Below are 20,645 nucleotides of genomic sequence, written 5' to 3'. Positions count from 1 at the left end.
GTATATTGTGAGTTTAGGTGTAAACTCTTGAGACACCAAATTTTAGCCGCATTGGGTGATATTTACTGGTCCCGCATCTTGCCCAAAGTTGAGCCTAACCTTTTATGTAAAATTATTGTTGTGATAATATTTTTGTGATTTGAAAAAAGTTTTTGCTTTACTTCATTGGAGGCTACATTCTAGTAATATCCATATTTGCTTCTTTTTTCAGTTATTTGTCATTTGAGTTATTATTAAGCACTTGTTTACTATGACTGAAGTGAAATTGTCAACGCCGGTGATGAAAACAGGAGCAAAACCAGGATTGGGCTTGTTGGCCAACCAAGTGAAAGACTATTTTGGAATTAAGTTACCTTCTTATGGAGAAGTGTTAGCGCTACTTTTCTACCTGATGCAGTGACACAACAGCTGAGGGATTCAGCATGTGTTCGGTCTGAGTAACTAGGGGGATTTTGGGAGAAAGCTCGCATCCCTGCATCTGAGCCATGGAATCGTATCCCCAAAATCGTATCTCTCTATAAAGAATGGAGAAAGTTGAGGAGTAAGAACCGGAATACAGACAGAAAGGAGTAGAAGAGAAAGAACTTCCAAGAACATTTGAAAGATCTCTTTGTCATTGCACACTCGAATGCCTTTGGCATCATCAAAAATCGTGAGGATAAGGAGTTTGTTGCGGCTCAGAAGGAGAAAGGGAGGCGAGGGTCTATGCTGGGTGTTGATGTGAAACTCCACCGGAAAGAACGATGACAGAGAGACTTCAGATTGAACAGGAGAGGTGAGAGCGTGAGGAATGTCACTGTGCAGTAAGAGAGGAAATAGTGAAGCTGGAGGAAAGCCCAACTAGTGATGAAGACGAAACAGGTGACGATTATACAGATATAGCAGGTTTTTCCTTTTCGGCTGCAGCTCCTTCTCTGAACGCCAGCGAGCACGAAAAACAGTTGTTACTTCTCCAGTTGCTGCTGCTTTGCGACCATATCTGCCTGTGGACAAGATCCAACATTGTATACTATTATCAGGCAAAGTATCCTCCGAAATCAAATCAAGAGTCGGGGGGAATCTGCAAAATGGTTGAAGAAATCATTCCATCCAACTGTGCCACTTGTAGTGCACTGGGATGGAAAAATAATTTCCGGTGTAACAGGAGCAAATGTCACTGAACGCCTTCCAATTCTCGTCTCAGGTGCTGGAACTTCAAAACTTTTGAATGTACCCAGTTTTGAATCATGGACAGAAAAGTCCATGGCCAATGTCATCACTGAAACCCTGAATGACGGGTAGGAATGGCATTCGACACCACTGCCAGCAATACCGGATTGTGGGCAGGGGCGTGCACCGTTATTCAATAACAGTTCCACAAGGATCTCCCCCACCTGGCTTGTTGGCATCACATTTTTGAGATCCTTGTTCAAAAAGCTTTCTCCATTTGCCTTGGATCGTCCTTTGGTCCCGACATTCACATATTCACGCAATTCATAGACAAGTGGAGTACTATTTACACAACGCGCTTTCAGACCTTGAATGACAATGAGGAAATGCCGGTGACTGATAGTGGGCAATGTGTTGCAAGAAAGCCATCCTCGAGATTATTATCTAGAACTACTAGAACTGTTCACTGTCGTTTTGGGTGGTGTACCGTCCCGTAGAACACGGTTTCAGCGCCCTGGTGCTTGCCACCATGCCTGATGGATGGCTAAAGTTATATTCAGCATCAAATTCTATATTTTCCATCATCAGACATGCATCACACTGAATCAATGCCGAGGACTGAAGCGTTTTATTGTGTTCATGAAGTATTACCTGAAATCATGGTTCATGGCAACCAAAGCAGTTCGAGCTCTAGCAAACGATCTGAGGCCTGAGGCTTCTCCCGGAATTGTCACTTTATCCTGATAAGGACATCTCGGAAGTCTGCTTAAAAGAATATTTTGGTTGTCACTTGTGGTATTGGTCAAAGCAATTAGTTGGATTGGCTTTTTTTTTTAATCCAACTGTTGACCCCAAAGAAAAGCGAAAAATGATGATGGCTCTTAATGAACACTGAAGGAAAGATCAACTAAAGAGAGCAACAGTTGAACTTGAGGCGACAGCACTGAATCAGAAAATTATTTCAAGTTCTGTGACCAGTAACACAAAAAATATATTCACACTACTTGGCCTTCCTCATTCATTCCTGGAAATCAATCCACCCACAATCACATGGATTGTGAGGATTACAAGGAAGCTGGGCGCATCGTCCAGGGCTACAGATAACAAATGACCTTGCTGAAAGAAGGGTAGCATATATGCAAGAGTTTAATCCGGTGTTGACCAAGAACGAAGATTGACGGCATTTTCTTCTCCAGGTCGTTGAACAACACGGGCAAGTGTATCCAGATGCGAAGAAGGCTACAGTTGGCAGCAATTACAAGCTATAAAACTAGGCAACAATGAGTGGGAGTTGGGTTCCCATGATACCCCATCCCTCCAACCTCTGCAGTGAGTGGTTAATACTCTGCTAAGAGGGGGACCTAAGTAGCTCAGTGGAATATTAACATTACTCCAAAATAGTATAACTCCGAACGTGATGACGCACCAGTTAAAATAATCTAATAAGCATGAAGATTTGCATACACTATTTTTGAATCAATAGGAACGAAGTCCCACAGCAGCAGAAGCAAAATTTTCAAGTCAAAAATTAAAGACCACCCAAATATCCATCCATCCATCACCCAACCCTACGTTGCCCCATGAGGCGCGTGTAGGAGCCCGGGGCTAGGCAAGTTGGTCCTGACATTTAAGATGAGAGTGACAGCCTCACTCATCCCTGAGTGACATTACGTGAGCAATAAACCCCAACCATCCCTTGGATATAAACTTTCACCGGCTTAATCCGATTGGAGCTCCGTAATTACCCACTAAACCACCAGGCGCCAAAATTTGGTTATATGGTTACTGTCATGGGGTTTTGGAGAATTTAAAATTTAAATAAAGGTTATGTGTTTTGCTTGAAAATAGAGACAATGAACTGACTTGTGAAATCCAGCAGAAAGTTTTACTTTATGGCGCCTTACTTCGCCAATTCTCTAAGGACGAGAATTTATAAACTTTCTCAACAGTACACAGCAGAGACTAATTACTCACAAGCACTGTTTGTTAGTACTGTTAGCCTCTGGAGAAAGTGATTCCACCCCTGACAATCAATAACTAATGCTATTAATGATAAACAGGTTCTTACCGATGCATTAACTCCAGGCTGGCACAACAGATTTAAGCTTAGTACAAGAGGACTGGCCTAAGTACCAGTTATGAATAATACAAAGCTAGGAGCGGCAAGTAAAATAAGGTTAATGTGGAGAAATAAAACACAAGTTTACATTACATTAAGCTCAAGAAAAAGAGCTGTAAATTTATTAATTACAGTGAAATAAATTTACGTTACATGAGTCTCAAATTAATTCAAAATAAGAACACACTCACTCGCTCACTCAAAAGCTAAACTCTTAAGCCTAGGAAAAATGAAAGGAAATACTGGTCAGTAGAGTGGGCTAGGCGGAATGAACTGGGCGCTGGTACTAGGATGGACGCTGCAATACGCTAAACCTCTCACCGATTCACACTAGGTGGAGATTTCAGGAACTCGCTGTGGCGGCGCTGCTCCTTCTCTCATGACGCTCTAATCCTGACTAAGTTCGAATTATGGAAGAGGGTGAGGGCTGGCCGTGTTTGGCTCAACACTCAACGGAAGGAAAGTGAGCAACATATGGCTCACAATAAATCACTCAACGAAGGCACTAATGTCGCGCGCAAGGACGATCACTTATGAGACACTGAAAAATGTTCTGAAAACACTCCCGATCAGGTGCATACGAGGACGGTTAAACTGAGTGATAAACAGTGGGAATTCCACTAGAATTCGTGGTTTTCCCACTGATGAAGAATGTGACGAATTTATAAACATGTTCGCGCCAATTCGTGACATTATGCTCCATCAAAATCATTTTTTTTTCTTCAGAAAAAAAAATTTCAGTATACATACATATAAATCCTAACTCAGTCACACAAGATTCACATTGTGGTGTGTGTACTACCCTGCTACAGGAGAAAATCACAGTCACCCATGATCATAAAAACCTCGTATTTACGTTGATAGAAGCAAACTTGAGGAAAAAACTCCGAGACGACAGTAAATCCTGTACTCAGGTCAAACTGAGCGAAAAGTTCACTACATTTACATTATCAACTAATTGTTATGTAGCGTGATGTATGTAATACACGGTGTAGGTATGACAGTTGTGGTGTAACTGTGCCTACGTGTAAAATGATTTAATACAAATTAATAGTAAAGAGATGATGAGGCAGAAGAGAACAGGCGGCAGCATGCAGCAGGGACAATCAGCTGATCTGCACGACAATGCTGCACCCGCCAGGTGCACCTGCAAAAGGAATCAAGGTGGAACATCAAAAGTGTCATTTCTCTCTCTCTCTCTGCCTAGCAATCTGTACTTATGTTTATTATTAACCAGGAAACGTAGGCTTTGGCTTTACAAATCTCTCAGGACACTTGTAGTTTACTGGTTAATCTCGCATTATTAACCAGGAAATGTGCCAGTTCTTGAATTACTCAAATCTCTCAGAACGGCAGTTTACTGGTTAACCTTAACATTATTAACCAGGAAATGTGCCAGTTCTTGAATTGCTCAAATCTCTCAGAATGTGCAGTTTACTGGTTAACCTAACTCTACACTTACAATTAATGACAGGATGCTGAGAATACCTATGCAATCTCGGCAGGTCACATTTTAACACCCACCGTGGCTGTGAACACTCATGTGGGTAATGTGCATTCTCCGGGAATCCTCAGAAAGGCCCACAGCTCTAGACGTTTCACAAGGTAATTCATATGCAGCCTCAGATTGTCCTTACGGGGGTCTCGAACTTCCCCTTAACCTATGGTATACATGTATATACAGGTCCTGGACATGATGTGTCTTGTGGGGCCAACGGGCGAGACATCAGGTCTGCACCCACATTACCACTGCCCTCTCTTTCAACTGCTTCAGAGATTATGGGTATGGGTTCAAACGGCACAGGAAGGACATGTCCCTGATTAGTGGTACGTGGACACGCATTGCAGGAATGCACAAAGCTATCTATTTCTCGTCCCATTCCTGGCCAGAAAAAGTCAGCACGGATACGGCCCTGGGTTTTCCTTTTGCCCATGTGACCTCCTGAGGCTGAACAATGACCCCATTCTAACACTGCTGGGCAGTACTTAGCGGGAACGACAAACTGCAGTCGAACCTTGCCCTGGGGTGTTCGTGACTCACGGTACAGCCGTCCTTGTTGACGAAGGAACTTGGCTTGTCCTCCCTGTGAATACTTTATCACTCTACCCTTTTGTTTCTTCCGCACGGCAGCAAGTGTCGGGTCAGAACGTTGTTCTTGGACAACAACTTGGCTACACATCAGATCTTGTGACGATTAAATGGTCACGGGTGACACAATTTGGAGCCTCAGCAATGGCTCATGTTACTGCGACCGAAGTCTGAGTAGAGTCATCTTCGGTGCAACAATACTTGGCACCTTCTATGTTGCCTGTTATGAGGTCAAACAAAGGTTCTGGCATGACAACTGCGACTGTCGTACCAGTGTAAAATGGAGATGCCACCTGGATACGTGCCTCAGGGAACAATCTCACTGATCCATCAATAAGGTTAGCTTGGATCTGTCGACCTGTGTACTCCTCAGGCCGAACTAGACTGCCTGACAGAGCAACCTGAGGAACCATTGTCTCTCAGGACCTTCACAGGAATGCCTCCCACAAACCCTGGCTGAACAAGGAAGGCACTGTCAACTGTGGGAGGGCCTGTGGAGGAAGCAGCTAGCCACTGATGAGGTTGCTGAATAAATGATATAGCAAACATGGTGCCCTGTGAACTAGATACTTGAGGGGTTGTACTCACTGTCTGGGAAGACAGAGCATTGGCCTCCTGTGGAGGAGTGTTCACTGTTGCTGGAGGACTAGTGAACTGTGGGGAAGTATCCGTACTGCTAGGGACGACACCACCGTGCTACTGATGAGGAATGAAGGCTGCATTTGCCTCCTGCCTCCGATACACTGGTGCTGAAAAGGACAGTCCCGACGGTCGGTTGCGTGGCTGGTACTGCTGCTGGTTAGGGTTCTGCTTGTCGTACCGCTTCCACTCAGGTTTCTGAGTATTTTGCCCCTGGTCCTTCTTCTGTGGTTTTGGACCTTGGCCATTATTCTGGGAATGGCCTTGTTGCTGGGGTTCAGTCTGAGACGGTTTCCCAGATTTGTCAGCTTTCCTGTTGCAGGTGTGCTGCTTACGAGTTTGATACCCGTATGCGTGAAGAATGCATCAGCCTTGTTCACCATTTGGCTGGCATCCTTTACCTGGCAGATTTTAAGCTGAGCTGTAAGTTCAGCAGGCCACGACTTTTCTAGCTGCGTGCGCAGCATAAGGTCGATTATCCCCTCACGCATGGATGGAATATCATCTTTCTCCATCCACTCATCTAAGTAATCAGTAAGCCGATCAAGAAACTGAACGGCAGTCTCTTTTTCTTGTAAACACGCCCTCATAAACTGACTCTTGGCGTTGTCAACTGTGAAACCATATGTTTTGATGAGTGCGGCCTTCATCATCTCATACCTGAGATTGTCTCCACGAATTCTGTGGAGAATATCAAGGGCAGGGCCCTCAAACAGGCTAAGAAACTGAAGCTGCTTAGCTGCCTCATCCAGCTGGTACAACTGAGCCATGTCTTTGAAACGAGCTATGAATGGCTCGATTCGCTCGCCTTCCTTATATGGAGGAAGCTTGATGCGTGGGGTCGCCAAAACATGTGCAGGGAGAGCGCTCGGAGCTTGGGTTAGCTGCACCAGATGTGTCTGAAGCCAAGGAGTCTCGCTTGAGCCTCAGCATCTCAAGTTCATGTTTTTCCCGTGCCTCACGCTCAGCACGTTTGTGTTCTCGCTCTCTCTCTCTCGCTGTTCTCGTTCGTATTCACGTTGTTTTCGCTCTTGTTCTAACTCGAGTTGGCGTTGTTTTTGCTCGTATTCACGTTGTTGTTGCTCTTGTTCTAACTCGAGTTCACGTTGTTTCTGCTCATGTTCACATTCTCTCTCACGTTCCTCGCATTGTTTTTTCTCATGTTCACGTTCTCTCTCACGTTCCTCGCATTGTTTTTGCTCGTGTTCATGTTCTCTTTCACGTTCTTCACGAGCATCTTTCTCATGTTGTTGCTCGTAACTAAACTGTGAGAGGACGTAGTCTTGGATTTTTGGGGGGTCGGTAAGCCCCTTATCTCTAGCTTCCTATTCTTAGACGTTGGCAGCCATGATGCTAACTCAGTCTGCGTGAACTAAAGACTAAATACTGGCTGCTATTTTGCAGAGAAATGCCAATAATCAAGAGTAAAGAATATAGGCACAGGTTAGTGGTGACCAGTTTTATCTAGTTAAACTGGTCTATCTATCTATCTATTGCCAGACGCCTCAATCCCGTTTGGGGTGGCCACAAACAAATCGCCTCCAAGACGCCCTGTCCCCCGCCATTTCACTGCCCTGCTCCCAACTCACACCCCCCTCTCTCATATACCTCTCCACCCCATCCCTCCATCTCATCCTCGGCCTCCCCCTCCCTCTTCCCCCCTCCACCTCACTCACATAAAAAAAATAACTGACTGTGAAAACTATTACATAAAATTAATAGAAATGAAGCAATAATCACCAGTAAGATAGTGCCTATAGACTTTCATGATAAATACCTAAGAATGAGTGAATGAGTATTATCTCGTGAATAACTTTAGAGCTAGGAGTTAATATCCTGGAATGAGGTCGCCAGATGTCACGGGGTTTTTGAGAATTTAAAATTTATATAAAGGTTATGTGTTTTGCTTGAAAATAGAGACAATGAATTGACTTGTGAAATCAAGCAGAAAGTTTTCCTTTTTTCCGGCTTACTTCGCCGATTCTCTAAGGACGAGAATTTATAAACTTTTTTAACAGTACACAGTAGAGACTAATACTCACACGCACTGTTTGTTAGTACTGTTAGCCTCTGGAGAAAGTGACTCCACCCCTGACAATCAATAACTAATGCTATTAATGATAAACAGGTTCTTGCCGGTGCATTAACTCCAGGCTGGCACAACGGATTTAAGCGTAGTACAAGAGGACTGGCCTAAGTACCAGTTATGAATAATACAAAGCGTTTATGCGAACTCGGAGAGGCAAGTAAAATAAGCTTAATGTGGAGAAATAAAACACGAGTTTACATTACATTAAGCTCAAGAAAAAGAACTGTAAATTTATTAATTACAATGAAATAAATTTACGTTACAAGAGTTTCAAATTAATTCAAAATAAGAACACACTCACTCGCTCACTCAAAATCTAAACTCTTAAGCCTAGGAAAAACGAAAGGAAATACTGGTCAGTAGAGTGGGCTACGTGGAATGAACTGGGCGCTGGTACTAGGACGGACGCTGCAATACGCTAAACCTCTCGCCGATTCACACTAGGTGGAGATTTCAGGAACTCGCTGTGGCGGCGCTGCTCCTTCTCTCATGACGCTCTAATCCTGACTAAGTTCGAATTATGAAAGAGGGCGAGGGCTGGCCGTGTTTGGCTCAACGGTCAATGGAGGGAAAGTGAGCGACATACGGCTAACAATAAAACATTCAGCAAAGGCGCTAATGTCGCGCGCAAGGACGATCACTTATGAAACAGTGAAAAATGTTCTGAAAACACTCCCGATCGTGTGAATACGAGGACGGTTAAACTGAGTGATAAACAGTGGGAATTCCACTAGAATTTGTGGTTTTCCCACTGATGAAGAATGTGACGAATTTATAAATGCGCTCGGGCCAATTCGTGACAGTTACCACCCAGCGTAGTAAATGGTTTCCTGGTGTACAAGAAACCATTTGGCTTGTCACTCAGTGTACAGTCACCCACAGGCGGAAAGAAGAGGAAAGAATGAAGGAAAAATTGCCAGAGGAGGGAGTGTAGTCACCCGTAGACAGAAGGACGAGGAAAGAATTAAGGAAAGACAGAAGAGGATGGAAGGAAAGATGGATGGAGGAGAGGAAAGGGCAGACACCCGAGAGCAGCACTACATCGAGTGAGTGGATGGCGAGCGCCCCCACCTACCACACCACCCTAATATATGTATATATATATATATATATATAGATAGATAGATAGATAGATAGATAGATAGATATAGATAGATAGATAGATAGATAGATAGATTTCTGCGGCATGATTTGTAAATATGTAAGGCCTTTTTTGTCAACCCTCTCGTGCAGAGCATACCTTGAAGCAGTGAGTTGACACATTTGCTATAGAACAATTTAGGAGAAGAGCCTGGCGGAGATTGAGGGAATGAATGGTACGTTACCCTGTTAGTAGTATTCTGTTAGTTTGTTCATCTCATTTATTTCAATCTACAAAGAAAAGTTTTTCAAACTCATTAGCATCACATTGAGAGTTCAATCATTTCTACTTGGAAGATGGTAACTTCTGTGCCCTTACTGTTTCTCAACTAATGATAACTCATCCGGTAGGAATAATGTAGCTTCAGTACACGTAGTTTTCCATTCACTTTCAGAGTATTCTCAGTCGTGCATGCACTGCATCTCAGTGATGAATGAACAGACTTCTGAAAATTTCACATCAAACTTACTCATTCGAGCAAAGCTGCTTTTGCTTCTTCATGTTATGATGTGAAAGAGGCCACATATGCCACTGTACTTTGTCTGGGGAGAGACAGGCCAAAGCTCTGTGGAATTTCATATTCAGCCGATAACCGAAATATTGGTCACTCAAGTGCATCCGGGAGACTTTTTTTTCTTCCTTTTCTCTCATTCTTGACCCATAATGAACAGGAAGAGAATAGACATTATATTTTCTTATTTTGTGCTGGTTTTAATATCACACACACACACACACACACACACACACACACACACACACACACACACACACAGATACAGACAGATACTGATAGAGATAGCTGTAGCTTTAGTTATTATATAGGTATAGATGTACAGAACAAGACATAGGCTTATTACTTTTTATCAGCAATTTTATCTTTCTTTTTGCCAAGGCATTCATACATTTATTGCGTGATTCATATTACTCAAGGAAACTGATTATTGTTCCTTAGCCCTTTTTTACACGTCCCCGGCCCGGAGAGGCTTTGGGACGGGTATTGTTTTCACACGGTTTGTCTGTCTGTCTGTCTGTCTGTCTGTCTGTCTATCTATCTGTTAACAACTTTACGCGATCACTAGTTGTGCGATTTTGACTAAACTTACAGGGATGATTGGCTATGACCTTTTGATTACCTGATTAGTTATTGGGCCAAATTGGTCCAAAGCCCAGGCTGTAGACCCCCAAAATGTAAAACAAATATATATAGGTAAAAAATATTGTTTTTTTTTCGCCATAAGTCCTTTCAAAATCGTCATAGGGACACGAAACCAAAACCTTGAGGTGCATCTTTCAAATCTGCATCCTATAACATGCCTCATTACATCAGCGGGGTCATCTTCCAGTTAGCGTTAGGGAGGTGAGTGTCAGGTGGGTGTCCCAGAATTTCAAATGGTCATATCGTCAACTTTCACCCAGTTTACTCCAAATTTGATATGTGACATCTCTGACTAGATACCCTCTTGTGTTCATATGTCATCACTAAAATGACTGCAGGGGACGGGTTTGCTATGCATTGGCACCGCTTCTTTTTTTATAATTTCTTCTATTAACCAAGCTCATCCTCTCCTGTGACGTACATGCTCTTGATTTTCTTTTTTCATTTCTGACTGAACTCTGATTTTCATCATAACAACTGTCCCTACTCCTGCTTCCTTCCCCAATATGTCCATCCACTATTCTGTTCCTTCCCCTCCCCTCCCCTTCTTCTACCCCTTGCCTCCCTCCCACTCCTACGATTTCCTCTCAGTCCTGAGAGCAGAGATGTTGAGCAAAACTGACTCATTCAAGTGTTTGCCACTGATGCGAGGTAGTGGAGACTGGCCCTGTCTATCTCTTGCAGCGTGTTAGCCTGTATCCTCTCTTAGACTTACTTCTTTGGTACCTTCAAATATGGCGGGGACAGAAATGATTTCTCCTAACTCTTTACATTGTACAATCATCAGGTATACATTCTCTGCCTCTACCTGGCATCGTTCGTCATGTACGATGTTTACTAGAGGTAATTTTAATCAAAAATTTAAATGCATTCAGGCATTTCGAATGACGTGATAGGCAGGATCGTCGCGATGTCCTGTTTCCCTCTAAAGAAATGGTTCATCTACCAAAATACTGTGCGGTACAGTATTTGATCTTAAGGAAATTGCACATTAGCGGGGTTACAAAATTGCAAGTCGTTGCTTCCACTGGCTGAGAGTCTGTGAGCTCTGTCATTCTCGTAATGGGTAATGTGATTTTTTTGCCACTTTGTACAAAAGAGACCCAGGTCAACCATTCTGCATCACTGTGTGTGTGAAACCTTCATATTTTGACGCCGGTCTGCAGTGGCTAGGTAACAGACATAATAGACATAATATCAAAGAGTTTAATCAGTAACGGAGGATCAAAATGTAAAGTACAGTAGGTCATGAACTACATGGTTTGCCATTTGACCCACCGTCCACCTTTAAGGAACAACTCTAAAATGTAACTAGGAGAAAATTTCATCAGGAGTTGTATCGTCACATATTTAATGTAGTGTAAAATATGGCAAATGTTTCCATCAAAGTCAGAGGTTTCTCATGTTTATCTCGTTCTTTGATTAGACCATTTCAAACCTCTCTTGCGAAGCGAAATTTTAGAGGATGAGGTGCTTGAAAGAGTACACCAGAGAAGAAAGGTTGCTGGCTCACTGACAAAGAGAAAGGTTGAGAAAGAGAACACAGAAGTAACAAAGGTCGCTGCATGACAGTATTGTGATTCCCACTCAAACATACGGAAGTGAAGCTTGGACCCTTTTGGAGGGACACAAGTCAAGAGTGACAACAGAGGGCATGAGTTACTTGATAAGAGCATGTGAAGTTACAAGCAGATAGGGAGAAAAATAAAGAAGTAATGGAGCGTTGTGATATTGATGCAGTTGTAATTGAAAGTGTTTAGAGAAATATTCTGAGTTGATTTGGCCATGTGGAGAGAATGGATAGTAAGAGTCTGACTAGAAGAGTTTATATGAGTGAGGTGGATGGGGAGAGAGAAGGGAAGAGAAAGATGAAAGCTAATATGGAAGACGGGCAGTCAAATGGCAGAGGACAGGACGACATGGAGGCTAGTGTGGCCATCGTTTTCTGTATAAAGACTTTTGGCTACGGATAAATAGAAGAGAAAAAAAAATCAAAATATTTGAAGTCCATACTCTCTACTATGGTTCTTTCATTGTTTAGTAAAAATTTGATCTTTTTATAGCCTGTTTTGTGTAGCACAATGACAAAATAATATTACAGTCTTGCATTCTTTCATAGCAATATTTCCTAGTTGGAAGAATAATGTTGTTAATATTCTGCTACAGCTCTGCACGCAGTATGGAGAAACCTCAGTTTTATGCTTAGATAGTGTGAACAGAGAATAGTCTTACCGTAACACACAAAGCACCTTGGGGTTTAATTCCAGACAACGCAATTTTCAATGACAAGAATATCGTACACTCAGGTCTACAGCAGCTTCACATGCTGTCTCCTACCCTCTTTCAGAAGCACATATTATTATATTATCCTGAATAATATATATATATATATATATATATATATATATATATATATATATATATATATATATAATGGTAAGTGGATCATGTAAAAATGCACGAAAGAACATACTTCGACACCTTTAATATCCGCCCCAGGATGGCACTGAACCCAGGTCACGGAGTTTGGTAGACGGACAGTCTACCGACCCGACTGTCGGAGCCTTCAAACGACGAAGATAGGCAAGCAGTATAATCATAAAATAACAACCACTTTCATATTATCTGTTTTTGAGAGAAGGAGGGGGTACAGTGCTAGGCTAACGATGTCCATAATACTTTAAGGTCCAGTCTGTGTTCCAGTTTGCATTATATAATAAAAAAGCAGTTGCATCTTATAGATTCCAGCGGATGTCTTCACCACCTGACTTTCAACTCGACTTAGGCTCACAACGGGTAATGACACAAACTGGCCTAAGGCAGGAAACAAACGCAAATAAGGAATAACAATAAACGACAAGCCTTCCAACTTCGGGAGGCTTCCCAGTGGCAAGTAAAATCACGTGGCGTTAGCAAGAGTAAAAAAAACAAGTCGGATCCTTAAGTCTGAAGACTTGAATGATTTGGGACTCTTATTTACTTGGTGTACTTTTATTTACATGACTCATCCCGCTGCACACACACACACACACACACACACACACACACACACACACACACACACACACACACACACACACACACACACACACACACACACACACACACACACACACCAAAATCTCAGTATACACCTAAGATTGCGTCGTAAATATTTAGTACATCCAGTATTGCCTCAAATCATGTTAAATATAGTAACAAATCTGATAAGAATTTCTCTCTTAAGGTAACGAAAAACAAATCTAGTAATATGCTACAATGTGGATGGTATTAAATTTTAGCTTGTAAATAACTATGAGTGAAAGGGAGTATTGGCAACTGTCTGTGACGCCAGGGATGTGATGATCTCTAGTTCTGACCGTTCAACTGCTTAACAGGACTCGTCCACACTGCGGTTCGAATATATTTGATTGTGCTGTCCTCTGGTAGGCGAAAATACTGGCCCGCCTTCGGTAAGAAATTTACTGTTGTGTGTGTGCACATACTCGTTGGTTGTCTAAAGCATTATACTGCCTCCATATATTCATTTTTCAACACCATTTCCAGCTGACTGCCAAGAAAAATACGTTAATTCAGGCCATAGCTCTGTTTGCTTCTCTTGTTGATGGTCAAATTTAGTTCAAGGCCCCTCAAGTGTTTGAAGCTCTGAGCAATGATGTATCTTTCCCTGAACAGCTTCGTTACCGTGGAGAGAAGATTGCTCTATTCAGCCTGTCCCAAAGAAGGGTGAGCATTCTCAACCCTATACCTATCACCCAATTGTTTTGACATCCTGTGTCTCAAAAGTGTTCGAGTCTATTCTTAACAGAAAAAAAAAAAAAGCATCTTTCCTATCACAACCTTCTTTCTGATCGTCAGCAAGAGCTCCGTCAGGGACGCTCCACTGACGATCTTCTCACCTACCTTTCAGACTCCTGGTCATCCTCCTTTCGGGACTTCGGCGAAAGCTTTGCCATTGCACTTGACATCTCAAAGGTTTTCGATCGATCTGGCATAAATCTTTAATTTCTAAACTGCCCTCTTACGGTTTCTATCCTTCTATCTCTGCCTTCATCTATACCTTCCTTTCTGGTTGTCCTATACCTGCTGTTGCAGATGGCCACAGTTCTTCTCCTAGATATATGAACAGTGGTGTTCCTCAGAGATCTGTCCTATCACCAACTCTCTTCCTTTTATTCACCAATGACCTAAGCTGTATGTCTAACCCTATCCACTCATACGCTGATGATTCCACCCTTCACCTTTCAGTTCTCTTCCCGCAAAGTCCATCTCAGCAGTAGCTTCAACAAACAAAGGATGGGGCTATGGCACACCTGATGTCTAACTAGGCACGTATCTCGGACTGGAGTAAAAGTAATCTTGATTATAATGCATCAAGGACTCAGTCCTTGCACCTATCAACCCGACAGAGTCTTCCACAGGAGCACCCACTAATGTTTAATAATATCCAGCTCAATCCTGCAACATCCGTAAACATACTTGGGATTTCATGCTCTGGAGATTTATACTGTATAGCAAAGGTCATATTACATCTCTTGTTAAATCTGCTTACAAGAGATTGGGTATGCTAAGCCGACTCCATACCTTCTTTACCCCTGCACAGTTGTTGACTTTGTACTCGGGTTTTATTCGCTCCTGTGTAGAGTACAACTCTCTTGTGTGGGGAGGCTCCGCATATACAGCTCTACTTAACTAGGTGGAGTCAAAGGCTTTTCGTCTCATTAACTCTCGTTCTCTTACTGGCTCCCAACAACCTCTTTTTCTTGGCCGCACTGTAGCATCTTTTTCTCTTTCTGTCGCTACTTCAATGGTCACTGCTCCTCCGAACTGTCTGCTTGCATACTTCCACCTCTACGGCGGGCGTGTAGCACCCGTCTAGCAACTAACTCTCATCTCTTTTCTGTCTAGTTCTCTAATCCAAGAGTTGACCGTGTCTCCAAGTCCTTCATTTATGAAACAGGTCATCTCTGGAAATGTCTCCAACTGTCTGTATTTCCTACTTCCTTTATATGATCTCCAGTCTTTCAAATGCAGTGTGTCCAGGCATTTTGAAATGAAAGGATCTTGAATTTGGCTCTCTGCTGTATTGTTCTTCTTTTTTCAATGAAGAAACGGTTTGTGGGCTCCTGGCCTTTGGTTCCTTTTTGCTTGCATTAAATAATAAAAAAAAAGGCTAGAAAAGCATTCCGACGACATCTGTGGTACTTGAGCGTGGAGTTTGTAGCTCTGGCTCTGTTCAGTGATGGTGTTTCATTTGAAGGGAAAACGAAATCCTTGAGTCTATGCAGGGAAAGGAAGAAGAGAAGGAACCACCAAAGAATCTGGAGGTGACAGGAAAGGAAATTCCATCTCTGGAGCCGAAAAAGTTTGCATTCACCAACATGAGTCGGTTCCCTTGAACCTTGTTACTGGATCCAAGCCATTGAAATGACGATCAACACATCCTACAGTCGAAGTAGATTTTACTAGAGATGAACCTGGTGAACGATGTGGCTGAAAGAGCCTTGAATCTCGTTGAGGACTACAACTCTTGAATGACAAAAAATGAGGACCAAAAGTAGTACCTTTTTCAGGTGGTCGCCACACACGGTCTGTATCCCAGCGCACAGAAGGCTACTCACATGCAATGTGTGCTTGTCGTCCATTTTTTCTTATGTTATTCTCACATTGTGGATGGCACGAACACCAATTGATAAAGAAAACAGCAAATCCTTACCTGTATCAGATTTCAGGAGTGCGTTGAATTTTAATGAGAGAAAGCATAAGAAAATCTATGATTTCGGTCCACTTGTGTATACTCCGAATGAAGCTGTAAAGACTTGTAACTTTAACTAAAGTATTTTCTCGAGCTAATGAAACAGATAAACACAAGCATAAAAAATTCAAAGAACTTTCATTTTTTTAATCGATGATCTTGACTCATCAGGCAACTACTATCTTCACTAATCGATTATAAATTCATATCAATTATTGATATTTTCCATTTCACATGGGACATACAGTGTTTATATTGTCATGATTTTATTTATGGTGCTGGTCATCCAAGTAACCTTGTTGGTGAATTCTCGTTTGCTTATAAGATTTTCTAACCTCTTTATTCACGAGTTTATTTCTGAAGAGGGCATAGAATCGCTTTGAGGCCCGACAGGGCCGCTAAGCACTTGCTTCTGTCGAGGTCACTCAGGCTTCGCCCTCGATTTTATATTTAAAATAATTATCAAGTATGTTAGCATGATAAAATACTGAAGGTGAGGCGGGATGGACAAAAATATTTTGTTGATGAGTAACGCAGAGATCCTTAATATAACACAGTATTGTAGTGAGCGGTACCTATGCTCAATGCATCTGCGATGGTGCCCCAAAAAACAACGGCAAAATACAGATATTAATCCTTCGGTCGTCAGCCAAAGAGCGCGCTCATGACTGAAGTCATAAGCACATATAAAAGCACAGGAAGTGACTGGTCGTGGCTGCCATAGCAACCAGCAGCTTTGTTCATTCGTTCATCTGGATACGGATATTCTAATTACCGTCCATGGCGTGCTCGAGGACTAAAGTTAATAATAGGGATGGGATAAATAACAATGTCGAGACACTCACTGACACCAAACTTGACACATACCTGTTATGACACACGGGCATGTTCATGCGAAATTTCAGCACATTCTACTCAGCGATATAACCTGTAGATGGTTCTTAATGTCTGGCAAAAAATTGGGCACAAAAATGTGCGTGGTTTGTGCGCAACTGACTGCGCACAACTACAATTTAAGCATGGTTGCCAGCTCTTCGTTTTGCATCTTTTGATGTATGTCACGTCGAAATCCAAGGGAGTTTAATATGGACAGACGCACACACAGGCAGCACTTATTTGCATATTATTAGATTCATATTATCCTGTAGGATTTTTTTTTTCCAACCATGTCCATATTGAAATACAAGGTAATACTCAAATACGGTAGTTTAAGTAAACCAATAAGTAAGAGGTGGGAGGGTGTCTTGTAAGCCCAGCAGAATACGAAGCTTGATGCGATGAGAGGGCAACAGAAATATGTGGGACAGCGACATTTAGCAAGATGCAGCAAGAATTTTCAACCCTCCTTGAGTCTTGTTTCATTTTCCTTCTTTACAATTTCAGAAATTTGCTATTTTATTCTGACTAACAACAGCTGATATACAGCATATAATCCTGGAGGGCTTCATGTGCTGTAGGAGTTAAAAAAAAAAAAAACACGAAACGTCAAAAATATAAGCTGCTGCTGTCATGCTACCAACAGATAGGGTTATCTTCCTCAGGAATGGCTTGTTCCCTTTCGATGCTTAATGTGTATAGATGAATGGTATACTACTGCAAATCATGCATGATGTTCATTCTACACTACTCCCTCTATTCTAATGAACTGCTGTACATTACTTATCCAAAGATACGACGATAAATTTATTCATGTATATTAGATATTCCAATTTTGATAGTAATGTCACTATGATTGTTCTCAGTGCCTAATGAGTAAGTTTCTGTCACGGCCCAGTTTTAATGCCTTAACTGTTTGTGCTCGCTTCTCCAAGGTGTTTACTGTCACATATTTTCCTGCTCGAATTTTGAATTTATGTTGTGTCTTGTAAATACTTTATGTATTTGTAGGCTTAATTTAAAATCATTTTTTATTTCAAATATTACTGTAATATATACAGACATTCATGTATTTGTGTTCAGTCCTATTTTATTACCATTTTTTCCTCACACTAAAATTTATTCTCGAGAATTAATTTTTGCATTGTACAGTTACTATTACATTCTTTAGTTTGTGCTTTCTTTTAATGTTTTGCGAGGAATTTCATTAAACTGAGAGATCCTTTTAATGAAAATGGTTTCCTAAATGGGCCATGTTAAAATATTTTAATACGTAATCTCAAATATAACTTTGTGGTTAATGTGGACCTATCTTTTTATCTATCTATCTATCTACCCATCTGTCTATTTATCTTGTATCTATCTACCTATTTACAGTATATCTAACCCAAATTGCAAGAAGATAACACTAACAAAGAGGGTGATTGCAAATCAAGAAACAGCACTCAGTGCAACACCCGCCAACACCAACTATTTTTAGTGCCAAATGTTTGACTTTGCCCTGTGACCCAGACCTTTGATAGGTTACTCTCAAAATTGAATTGCTTCTTTCTTGTCTAGCCCTAAACATTTAATCTAACTTTGGTTTACATCGCACCAAAACGGTTTGCATTGACTTTGCCTAGTGACCTTATCCTTTGACATTTCCCTGTGACATTGACCTGACTCATTGTTCTCAAAATAGATATCTTAATCCTTGTTTTACTTTGAATTTATCTACAAAGTTCAGTCTGCCTCGGATAATAACTGTTTAAGCTGACTTTGCCGCGTGGCCTTGATCTTTGACTTAATTATTAAAAAAAAAAAAAAAAAAGGGCAACTCGGTATTCCACAGCTCATCCACAAAATTTGGTTGCAATTGGATCTAAACTATTTTACCTATTGTGCTCACTCACTGACACACCAGTCAAACTCAGACCTTGCCTTGTGACCTTGACCCCAGTTCTGAAAATTAAATTCCTTTGTAGGCAAACAAGTAACCCTTCCCCCAGGTTTGGTTCAAATTAGATCATAACTGAATTGACGTTGTTCTGTGACCTTGAACTTTGACTTTTCCATATGCCCTGACGTTTGACTTATCAGAATCAAATACAGTTATTCTTTTCTTATCCTCAAGCACAACACAGTCATTAGTCTAAATAACATAAAAGCTGAAATATTTTGCTAGCAGTCACACACACAGGTCGACCATTAACTTTATCGGGTGACCTTGACCTCTGACTAATTGTTCTCAAAATTATATCACTATATTCATGGTTTGCCCTCATTTGTTTCAGAGGTGGTCTAAATCAGGTAAAATATAAGTAAGGTGATTTTACTAGGTCAGTTTTGACCTAACCCTTAGAACTTGACTTTGACTTGTTCTAAAAAAAAGAATAGGTCTACTCACTGGCTGTCATTTAACCCTTCCACTAAGTTTTGGTAAAATGAGACAAAACATTTTTTTTGTTAAAACACACGCGCGCGCGCGCGCGCGCACACACGCACACACACACACACACACACACACACACACACACACACACACACACACACACACACACACACACACAGAGGCCAATCTGTTATGCAATCGCAACCATTCAGTCAGTTTTCATCGAAATCCTTTTTCCTTGTTTCGGCTGCCACACACACACACACACACACACACTTATTTTGCGAAACTTAGTCTTCTGAAAACTTCAGTATCTATTGCCAGCCAGTAACCGTCACCCTTACAAGAGCTGAGTATTTGCTGCTGGATACACTGCAGTCCAGTAGGTGAGATGTGACAGATAATATTGTCTGCTGTGTCGCGAATCATATATAGCTGATTGTACCAAAAATAAATGTAGCTGCTCCTCAGCTATTGTACCCCTTCGAGGTGTAAAAGAAAAAAAAAAGATTTAGCTACTGCAGACCAGAAAATTTGAAGGATAAATGTAGATGAACAAGCCTACTCTCCTATTAGTTTTATGTCTTAAAATCTTTGTCCAGTCATGGGACTTCTGACCAATACGGGCGAAATACAGCACATGAACCTCACCCCGAGTAGTGCGTTTAATCAGACGACCACCCGATGTAGGCGATTATATGGTTCCTTAGGAAATTCTAGATTCACATGGAAGTATTAATAATCTTCTTTAGAGTACATCCCTGGTTTTTGGCTTATCTTTACCAAACCAAACATTCTTTATCATTTTTCTTCAGTCTTTCTTGATATTCCCCCCTCTCACTTTAAACAGTTCTCTCTTATCTCCTCTTGTTCCTCATTCATATTGCTTATTATTTTTTTTGTTCTTCATCCCCTTCTTCCCTCCTAATCATTCATCGCTGTTGATTCTCCCACTTATCTGACCATTGCAGTTTCCCAGTAGTTCTCAGTAGTCATTTCTCTCTCGCTCTCTGAATATATATATATATATATATATATATATATATATATATATATATATATATATATATATATATATATATATATATATATATATATATATATATATATATATATATATATATATATATATATATAATATATATATATATATATATATATATATATATATATATATATATATATATATATATATATATATAGTATACATACATACATACATACATATATATATTGTTATGGGGTGTATATTACGGTG

This window comes from Coenobita brevimanus, chromosome 84, assembly GCF_032717465.1.
Source record: "Coenobita brevimanus isolate Jiangsu-jjx chromosome 84, ASM3271746v2, whole genome shotgun sequence".
NCBI lineage: Eukaryota > Metazoa > Arthropoda > Malacostraca > Decapoda > Coenobitidae > Coenobita > Coenobita brevimanus.
Note: the sequence above shows the minus strand (reverse complement) of the source record.